This window comes from Arvicola amphibius, chromosome 2 (assembly GCF_903992535.2).
Source record: "Arvicola amphibius chromosome 2, mArvAmp1.2, whole genome shotgun sequence".
Classification (NCBI taxonomy): Eukaryota; Metazoa; Chordata; class Mammalia; order Rodentia; family Cricetidae; genus Arvicola; species Arvicola amphibius.
In genome coordinates, this window is record NC_052048.2 from 150,045,664 (window position 1) to 150,055,005 (window position 9,342).

General features: G+C 47.7%; 1 long non-coding RNA gene across 1 annotated transcript; it reads left to right on the plus strand.

The window, feature by feature from the left end:
• Positions 1 to 1,922: 1,922 nt before the first annotated feature.
• Positions 1,923 to 6,417, plus strand: LOC119806374. The gene is made up of 3 exons (XR_005284201.1): positions 1,923 to 3,403; positions 4,967 to 5,174; positions 5,748 to 6,417. It is a non-coding gene; the product is annotated as an uncharacterized LOC119806374 (long non-coding RNA).
• The last annotated feature ends 2,925 nt before the right edge of the window (positions 6,418 to 9,342 follow it).

A 9,342-nucleotide genomic window follows, 5' to 3' on the forward strand; every position in this document is an offset into this window, starting at 1 on the left:
ATGGGGGACTTAGAACGAATTGGTTGCTCTCCTAGAACTTCAGTTTCTCATTAAAATAAGAGTTGGTGTTGACCAGGGCTGAGACCCCTTTCTATCCTATTAGTAGATGACTAACACCACCCCAGCAGCTGTCTCCTGGATGCTAAGCTCCAGAACTGATAGGGAGCCACTGTCGTAAGGATCCTTCCATTGCAGCTTACCCGGGCTTCGGGTCTGCATTGCTGTTGTGGTGATAGAACACTGACCAAAAAGCACCCTGGGCAGGAAAGGGTTACTTGTCTTACACATTCACGTCACAGTTCATCATTCAGGGAGATCAAGGCAGGAACTGAAGCAGAGACCAAGGAGGAACACTGTGTGGCCTGTTTTTATGACTTGTTGAGTTTGCTTTCTTAAAATGCCATACCTAGGGTGGCCCTCCCCATCAATTGTTAATCAAGAAAATGTCCACAGACATACCTACAGGCCAGACTGATGGAGGCATCTTCTCAAGTGAGGTTCCCCTTCCCAGATGATTCTAGCTGTATCAAGTTGGCAACCAAACCAAACCAAAACCTAACCAGCACAGTGGGCTGCTTGAAGGCAGAGTAAGAACCCAGAAGTTCAAGAATGTCAGGGAGGCTAACAGAATGCCACTTCTAAAGTCATTCCTGAAGAAATGGCGCAGGAAGCACAGGTGGGAGGCTGGATTGGAAGTAGACTTGGATTCAGTCCAACCCAAGACCCAGAGAACCGCAGTGCTCAATATAAGCGAAGGGGAGCTAGAGGTGGCCTGAGAACCAGAAGGGTCATTCACACTCCGTGATACATGAGTTCACACTGTATCTAAGGGGATGGGGACAGCAGGTTTTAGACAGGGTGGAAACATGGCCGTGTTTACATTCCTGCACTTTGGAAGATGTTAGCTTCAGAGGGCATAGCTGGAGATTTATAGATCAGCCACCCGTCTGCCACAAATATTCAGAGGAGATGGTGAAGTGTTGAATTCAAGAAACACTAGACCGATAGTACAGGACTTGCACAAACAATCGGGAAGAAACCGAGAGAAACCTATAAAGATTGAGGTGGGGAGGGGTACCCAGAATGGAAAGGAGGACTCAGAGGAGGTAGCAGGGATGCATGGACAACAGTTCCAGGATGGAGGAAGCAACTAAAGGCTAGAGGAGGAGAGTACAGGAACCCAGGGTCCTAGGCAGTGGTATGCAGCGTCCCAGTGGTTGGGTGAGCTCCAGTTGCAAAGGTAAGTCATGGAAGTGAAGTCCAGAACAGGCATTAGAGAAGAAGACCTGGGTACAGGTGAGGGAGGAGTGGGATTCCACCGGGAAGTCTCTCTTGCTGTAAGGCTAAGGGCAAGAATATATGCAAGGTTTTGTTTCCTGGCTAAGAATGAGTAGGTGGCTGTTGATTAATGCGGTGGGTGTGACTATAAAATAGCACCAGCTATTGGAATCCCCACCACTCTCCCAGTCCAAAGCCCAGCTCAGCTTCTCCCTGAAGCTGCCCACCTGGCCTCTGGTGTGCTGAGCTTGTAGGATCTGCCCAAAGGCGATTCCATGAACTGTTCGATTCACACATGGAGTGCAGTGTTATCCCACGGCTTTCCCTGTTCTCCAAACATTCTGGGATTCTTGTGTAACAACAGCTTTTTGATCCTTAGGCATGTTTGATGAGCACTACCATGTGCCAGGCATTTCTGGGATTTCACATTCTATTCAAGATTTACCATCCAGCAAATCTTTGTCCTTTGAACTTGTTTGCAAATGTTGAAAGTCATTTAGTGTCAAGCCTGGTGATCAAAAGACAAGCGTTCAGAACAAGGGAGCGAGACTGATGGTGCAGGGCGGCCAACCCGGCCACTGGGGCTGGGGCAAGGCTTAGCCAGGCTACAGAGTGACTTCAAGGTCAGCCTGGAGAACCCAGGGGAACATGGGAGTGGCGGGGGTGGGGAGTGGGGACTGGCAAGAAGACTCAGCCGGTAAAGATGCCCACTGCCACACTTGCACTTAAGCCCAGGGACCCACTTGGCAGAAGAAGGGAACTGACTCCTGCAAGTTATCCACTGACTCCCACACATGGGTTATGGTGTGAGTATGTGTGTGCACACTAAGTAAAGAAAAAGGATTTTAAAAGGGAAAGTTGTGGATTCGCAGCTTGGTGGCAGGGCACTTGTCTGGATGTGCAAGGCTCTGTGTTCAGTTCCCATCCCTCCTCTGCCCAAGAGCTGAGTGAAAGGCTGGGGTTTTTGGCTTTGATGCAAGGAGGAGCTATAGACTCAGCGGTGTTCTTACTAAAATGAAGACACACTCCTGTGTTTCTCCAGGTGGGACCCCAGGTGTGAGCCATCCTTGGTACTTGTAGTCAAAAGCAAGAAGTAAAACACAAATTATATGTATGTATTTATGCGTGCATATTTCATCTATAATGGAATGTTTCATTAATTAGCCAAAATGCATTTGATCTCCTCCGAATCTTCTTTTTTTTAAAAAAAAAAAAAACTAATTCTTTATTGATTCTTTGAAAACTTCTAGTCTCCTCCAAATCTTGTTGCACAGAAAGATTGTTGTGAACAGATATGAAGCAGGAAGCGTGTAGTTCCTGTACATAATACAGACATGTATAGATCATACCACCTGACTGTGAGGAACTTGGAGTCTGGCTGGAGATGGAACATCAACATCCCACAAGCTCTGTGTGCTCCTGCTGTTGCCTTTTCATTCGGAGGAAGAGGAGGAGGAGCCAGGGAAAGAGCTGGCATGTTGTTTTCAGCAAAACTGCGGCCCTTGCACTGCTTCGTCTTGGCAGCTGTTCAGATGCCCAGAATGCTGATTCTTTCTCTCTTTTTTCCTGGTTCTCTTCGACATATCACCGTGCTTGGGAAACCAATCAGTGATCAAGACTGTTTGGCAAGGGCAGAACAACGCGAGTGGACTTCAGCAGCACCTACTCCAGGTTCTAGTGAAATCTGCCAATCATGATCCCTACCATATAGGAATCTTGCTTGTGTTTCCTCCCTCTCTCTGTAGGAGTGGACGCGGAGAGCTGCTGGTCAGAGAGCTCTGCCAAACGTGCCTGCAAATCTCAAGTCAGAGAGAGTTTAGGTGTGTCTCTGACCAGCTCAGACAAGCAGGTAGAGAGACTGGCATTTTAATCCTCTGAACTTGAAAATCCACCCAGCCCTGTGTAAACATTGTAGGAAACAGAGCACAAGCCCTCGATCTCATGAATTTGATTCTTCAGATGTAAGACGAGTTACATCCCTCCTGTGGATGGCCCTTAATGCGGAGTGCTCTGAGAGACAGTAAAGAAATGAGTCATGACCCCATACTCAAGAACTTAAACCTGAGCGTGAAGAGAAAGCTGAAGCTTCACAGCAAGCCCACCATGTGTGGCTGTGCAGGCCCAGGTATTACATCCTGTTCAAGACCAAAGGGCAGAGACAGGGCAGGTTGTAGGCTTGAGCAGTCAGGGTGTTTCTGGAGGGAAGTGTGCCCTGCGTAGGTTAAGGAGATGGCTAGGACTGCAAGCAGGAGGCAGATGACATTGGATCAATGCCACAACCCCATTGTGTAGGGGCTTGGGCCACAGGAGACCAGCTTTATATAACTCTAGGCAGTAATGAGAACTGGGTATCCTTCTCAGGGTCAGTTCAGAGAAATTCCACCTCTGCTGCAAGGAGTGATGTCTGAGTTAATGGACATTGTCTTAGGGTTTCTGTTGTTATGATGAAACGCCATGGCCAAAACAAGTTGGGGAGGAAAAGGTATTTGGCTTACAGTTCCAAATACCAAAAAAAAAAGCACTGTTCATTACCAAAGGAAGTCAGAACAGGAACTCAAACAAGGGAAGATCCTGGAGGCAGGAGCTGATGCAGAGGCCATGGAGGGTGCTCCTTACTGGCTTGGTCCTCATAGCTTACTCAGCCTACTTCTTATGGAACCCAGGGCCACCAGCTCAGGGACTGTACCAACCACTCTGGACTGGACCCTCCTCTATTGATCACTAAGAAAATGCCTTATCACTGGGTTTTGATTCTACTGCATGTACTGGCCTTTTGGGAGCCTAGTCTGTTTGGATGCACACCTTCCTATACCTGGATGGAGGGGGGAGGGCCTTGGACTTCCCACAGAGCAGGGCACCCTGACTTCTGTTAGGATTGGATAGGGAGAGGGGAGGGGGGTGGGGGGAGTGAGAGGGAAATGGGAGGAGGGGAGGAGGTAGAAATTTTTAATAAATAAATAAATTTAAAAAAAAAAGAAAATGCCTTACATCCAGATCTTATGGAGGCATTGTCTCCACTAATTAAGAACATGCCTCCATAAGATCCAGCTGTAAGGCATTTTCTCAATTGAGGCCCCCTCCTCCCTGATGACTCCAGCTTGTATCAAGTTGATGTAAAACAAGACAGCACAGATATGGTACTAATTACTAACAGTTCCTCATTATATAAACGTTATATCATACTCACATATATGCAGTCACTAGTGTTGATTGAGAAAACTGAAACTCTGCCCATGGAGCTCCCGCTGATAACCAACATTCTATTTCCTCTCTGAATTTGACCATTAGCACTTTCCTATAAGTTGGAGTGCATAATATTTGGTCTTATTTCTCTTAGAAAAAATCTTCAAGGTCCATCTATATGGTAGTAGGCACCAGAATTTCTTTTTTAATTTATTTTCTTTAAAAAATAATTGAATGAATTGTGTGTGTGCCACAACACGCATGTGGAGGTGAGAGGACAACTTGAAGGAGTTCATTCTTTCCTTCTACCATGCAGGTCTTGAGTGTCACACAGCAAGTACCTTAACCCACTGGGCCGTCTTTCGGACGCAGCATCCCTTCATTTTATATTTTTATTTTAGTTTTTTAATATGGGTTTGAATCCAATTTTCTTCCTTTTAAAGGCTGAGTAATACTCCATTGTGTGTCTGCAGTTTTTGTTTCTCTATTCATCTCAACGGTACAGGTTGCTTTTGTTGTGAATGATGGTATAGCCCCTTGCAGAAGAGCACCCTCACATTCCTGGACTCTAAGCGCAGACTCATAGACGGACCTAGCAGGTGAATATGTAAGACATGCATGTGCAAGGTGTCTGAGGAGAAGAATGAGGAGAGACGGATCTGTCTGGATGGTCAGGAGGCGTCTCTGAGAAGACAAAACAAATTGGCAGGAAGGTAAGTGTTGTGGGCTGAGCTCCAGGCCATCCAGGCAGCATGGGTCCACACACCCAAGACATTCACAGTCTGTCTCCTGGGGAAGAAGAGGAGATCATCCTCCCCTATGACCATGACTGAAAACAGTGCCATAGCACGGAAAGCACACAGCATTTCTCAGTCACAAACATTCCTCTCCAGGAGTGACTCTCACTTTCGGAGACATGCTAAGACACAGGCCTGGAGTCTGTGACAAGGTGAGAGTGACAGACACAATTTAAAACAATTAGAAATGAACAGGCTGGGTAAAGCCCAGTTTTCATGGAAACTGTATTCTGCGACATGCCGAATAGAGGCACTTGGGATGGGGAAGAAGTGTCCCAGCAGGTGATGCAAAGGGGAAGCCAGCTGTGCAGCAGGCAAGACTTGGAGAACCTGTGAGGGTAGGGGGACAATGTGCTCGCAGAACAGGTGGTGGAGACCCCCCAGGAAGAGATGCTTTGTATCAGACACAGGTGCTACCATAGGCCCAACACCTAGCTGAGAATCGCCTGGGCGTTTCCCTACTCCTAATGCTGTCTTCCTCTTCCCCAGAGCCCATGCCTGACTTCACACACAAAGAGGGTCTGCACCTAGTGCCCCTTCATGCAAGGTGCCACATTCCTTTTCTGGAGTCTTCATAGCAAAGTACCAGGGTCTGGGAGGCTCCAAATGGCAAAAGCAGCTCCTGTTCTGTCATTGGATGAAAGGTTGGAAGACTGAGGCCATATGCTGGCAGGACCTCAAGTCCTTGGCTTGGGGTGGAGAACAAGGACTCTGCTGTATGCCTCTAGCCTGTCTGCGTCTTCAGTGGTGGATGCTTCTCCATCGCCCCTTCTGACCGCAAACGACTTCCTGAGCCATCATTCTGTGGCCATCTGTGTCTTCTCTTCTTAAGGACACAGGTCCTATTGGATTAGACCCAATCTAATGACTTCATCTTAATTTGATTACCTTTGCAAAGACACTATTTCCAGATGCATGGCCTCAGGGCTGTAGGAGGGGCTTGAAATGAAGGCTCCAGGTACCTGGAGGCTGGGAGCTGACTCTGGAGGTCATATCACTCGAAGCACAGAACTATATTTTTGCCTATACAAGTGATTTTGGTTGTTTTGTCTTCGAGAAAGGTTCTCACTATATAGACCAGGCTGTCTTCCATCTCAGAAAGAGCCACCTGCCTCTGCCTCCCATGACTTGGGTGGAATTAAAGGTGTGTGCCACTATACCCAGCCTTTGCTGATGTTTTTATGAATCTCAAGGGCCTCAGGCAGACTCTTCCTCTGCTCATGATTCATTTGCCTACCGATCCTTGGGACTTCTGGAGACAAAGCCGGGTTGGAGAGTACTCATGCTCACTCTTCTGTGAATGAGCGGCTTTCTGGAGCAGCCTTTGTAGGGTGGCTGGAAGATTGTCTCTGGGGAAGGGGAAGGGACTCTGCCTGGGGAGAGGTGGCAGTGCCTGAGACAAGAGCTAGAAAGGGGGAAGACTGGCCAGATGCAGGAAATAGGGGTTCCAAGATGCTTAAGATGTGGGGTGTTAGATCCATACAGGAGATGGGGGAGCAGATTAAACCAACTGCCCAACTGAAGACAGAGCCTTCGGGTTTGGGATTAGGTCAGCCTCAGAGCAGGGACCTTCCTGGTCAACAACAGGACACCGATTTATGTAATGGGTTTATTTAATATTGTTATGTAACATCATTAAAAGCATCATCACAAATTGGATTCTACTTGAGGTTCTGCAGAAGCCAGACCAGGGATCCCTTTCAACCCTGCAAGACAGCCCCAGGGGGTCAGAGCCCCTATTTTTCTACCAGAATTTCTCTTCAAGACTCAGAGTCTCTCACTCTCTATGATCTTTAGGGTCTTTCTGCAGGATCTGGAGTTTAGATAGATGAAGCCAACTCCATCCTGGGGATCCCTGGGATCTTTTCTCTCTAGACAGAGCAACCCCCGGGGGCCATTCAAATGTCTCTCCTCCACCTCCACTTGTACTCCTGGTGCGGTCACCTCTGTCGGGTGTGCACATGGCTCTTTAAATGTTTTGTGGACCACTAAATACTTTAAAATGTTGTGCTTTCACATATCAATTGTACCTATTGTTGGTACCGGTGTGAGACTTTTCACACGAGTGCAGTGTGCACCTTTTATCCACACACACCCATGTCCCTTCCAGGCGTCGCTGCTCTCTGCTCTGCAGTCAGGTCTGTCTAGCTCAGCTTCCTCACACGAGAGAACTTGTGCCTGCTCATTTCAATCAAAGATTTCCAGTTCCAAATGGGAGCCCTTCACTCCTCCCTGTGCACATAGGCTACCCTTTCCTTACCCATTATCCAGTCAGTGGGCACCTAGGCTATTGTAAATAGTGTCATGATAAGCATGGGTAGCTCTCTCAAAAGAATTTGTGTTTAAATAAGTTTGTATATAAATTCAAAGTCTATGATCCACTCTTAATCCTATCTATGTACCCTGGGGCTGTCATAGACTCTCTGTTCTCATCCTACATACGAGACAATTTGGACCTAAAGAGGGAGAGATGATCCCTCTCCCGCAGGTGGAGGGAGGGAATGATGAGCCCACGGTGTGGTAGGGCAGGTCCTGCTTACAGGTTTCTGGCTCCCCGTGTGGCCCTATGTACGTGCCTACCATAGCAGAGACTAAAAGAAATTCTAGAACAGGTAGGTGTGCACCAGAAACACCCAGGCCGCTGTATCCCCCTTCTCTTTCAGGAGGTAGGGAGGGTGGAGTGGGAAACACAGAGGTGGCTCGGGCTGACCTGAGCTCATAGAGAGAAGCCTGCTACAAACTAGTGGGATGGCTTGCTGGGTAAGGGTGCGTGCTGCCAAGACCAATGACTGGAGTTAGCTTCCTGGACCCCTCATGCTGGAAGGAGAGAAGCATCTTCCATGAGTTGTCCATTGAGCTCCACACTGACGCCGTGACATGAGAATGTGAGGGGTTACTTACAAGGAGCGCATGTGACTCAAAGGCAGCTCCGTCACTGAAAAGCCCACCCACAAGGAGGGACAGCTTAGGAAAGGCGCGTCCCATGAGCTCTTTACACTATCAGCGGATGGTTGAGCTGCTCGGTCTCCTCTTCCCAGCAGCTGTCACCCTTGATAACCCTGGGAAGGGAGGCTTGGAAACCTTGTAAGTTTCAGGAGCTTCCTGTGACTTGTGAGTTTTGTTTTATTCCTGAGCCTTTTAAGCTTCATTTACTTCCTGAGTCTTAATGCACCTCCTGTCCAGAGACAACAAAACAGCTATGCAGCACTCTTCCCTTGGACAGCTCCAACAGTGTCCTGGGCACACTTGTGCCTTTCCTACTGTGTGTGACTTGTTTCATGAAGGAAGTACAGCGCCATGGAGAGCCCATCCTCACCCCCCTTCTGTTCCTAGCCAAGGTCACAGTTGCGAGCTTTACAAGTTCTGTGGGTGATTTCCCAAGGGGAGCACTGCTGACTGGAGGAAAGGATTCTCATGGGGACAATCAGGTAGGTACTTAGGCATCAGAGAATATGGGGGAGGGGTGCACCTAGACTCTATATAGCATCACTGTATTATCTGCCATTTGGTCATATAGCTAGTTCAATGAATTGTACTTATAGTAGGTGGCAAGCAGGAGATCAGTATTTCTCCCACTACCACTTTCAAACATATCCTGTTGGATCTCTTTTCCACCCGATTAGTTTTCTATAACTGAGCAACGTGCCAATCCCAAATCAAGTGGGAAACCACAACCCTTATTTGTTTTGATTTCATGACATATTAGTTACTTTTCTACATGCTATGTGAAGGGACACTGACCCACTTAAACATATGGTTGTGGCAGGCCTTGCCTTTCTATCCATTCCCTCTGCCTTGCTAAAAACCATTAGATTACTTTCCTAAAGCTAGCCACCAAGTTCTATTCCCTTATTTGGCTACTTTCTCATTCTGAGGCAATCAAAAGCCTCCTTTGGGTCACCTAATTAACATCCCCAATTAAAATTAAACACCTCATCCTAACATGGGTTTCCCCCTTTACCTTTATAAACTGCCATTTGCCTATGTGTCATGTCTGTCTCCTCTCTGTCCAGAGGCAGTCCTTGGTGCCTCCAGGACAAATATCCCTGCCCTTGTTCCCTTGTTCCCTCCCCCTTGTCCCTCA